Here is a 1,197-nt window from a genome sequence, read left to right on the forward strand (position 1 = left end):
TAAATATTTTATTGCTAAAAAATATTTTAAGACATTTTCTGATTATATCGAGCGGGGAGGAAGGGGGAATTTTCGCGGGGAATGACATCATTGAGGTAATTGCCGTGATAATTGTAAACTTCCCTTGCCCCGCTCCCCCCTCGGATCTCCTGGATTAGAACCCGCCTATATATTCTGCAGTAAAAGAGTCTCGCTAGACGATCAAAGCTCAATGATGATGCAATGTTGTCTAACGTTTAGACGGACGTTCGATACTTCTGCTGATGATTCACTACATAATTTTGTAGACATACTGTCTGGCAATGAGTTGAGATGTGCAACGTTATGCATATTTTATTCGTGATCCAATTGCGCGAGGCTGCGCAATGGTACAAAATTTAATATATTCACCGATTATCGATGAATGCGCGATGACGACGTATTGACTTGTACCAGTAATTTTTTTTTACTGGACGCATCCGTGTTGCTCGTGAAGTGTTTTGCAGATATTTCCAATAATGTTCCTAACATTTACATATACAAATGAAAATGCGGTAAGTATTTAGCTGATGAGAGAATATTAATTATGCCTATGGTCTCGTCCGGATGGAAAATAACTATGTAGTAGTGCATCCCTGCACGTCGATTGAACAGACTTTCAAAAAGTTGCACCGCCAGAGTGAAAACTGCGCCCTAAGCGCCCTCCCGCGCAGCCGCTGTCGGCTTGCGCGCAGCCACCATTGGCGCGTGCGCTCCATGTTTCTTCATTGTAGTTTCTGTTCGTCGAACGACTCACAGCAACGTCGGTTTTTTCCGTGTTTTTCAGCAGTGTTTAATGTCTTTTTAACAGTTTGTTGTGACCTACGATGGGCAAATCGTCGCGAAGACATCGTTCCCGGTCCCCTCGACATCACAAACGGCTCAAGCGCGATTTCTCGAGGGATTTCCCGAATGACGCATTGAGACCGCACAGACCGGACAGATCCAGTTCGCGTTCTCGAGAATGCTCTCTTTCAGCCTCTTGTTTGGATCGTATCCTGGCGCTCGTGACCGCTCAAGGCGAAAGGATGGCCGCGATCGAGGCGCGTTCGCGTGTCGGAACGACACTCTCGCCTGACGCCCCGGGGGACCTTCCCCCTCCGGGCACAGTTGAGCAACATTCCGAGGAGGGACAACAGCCTGGAGACAGCAGCCTTACGGCGGGTCAGGCCCCCATAA

The sequence above is a fragment of the Wasmannia auropunctata genome, unplaced genomic scaffold, assembly GCF_000956235.1.
Source record: "Wasmannia auropunctata unplaced genomic scaffold, wasmannia.A_1.0 LD336076.1, whole genome shotgun sequence".
Classification (NCBI taxonomy): Eukaryota; Metazoa; Arthropoda; class Insecta; order Hymenoptera; family Formicidae; genus Wasmannia; species Wasmannia auropunctata.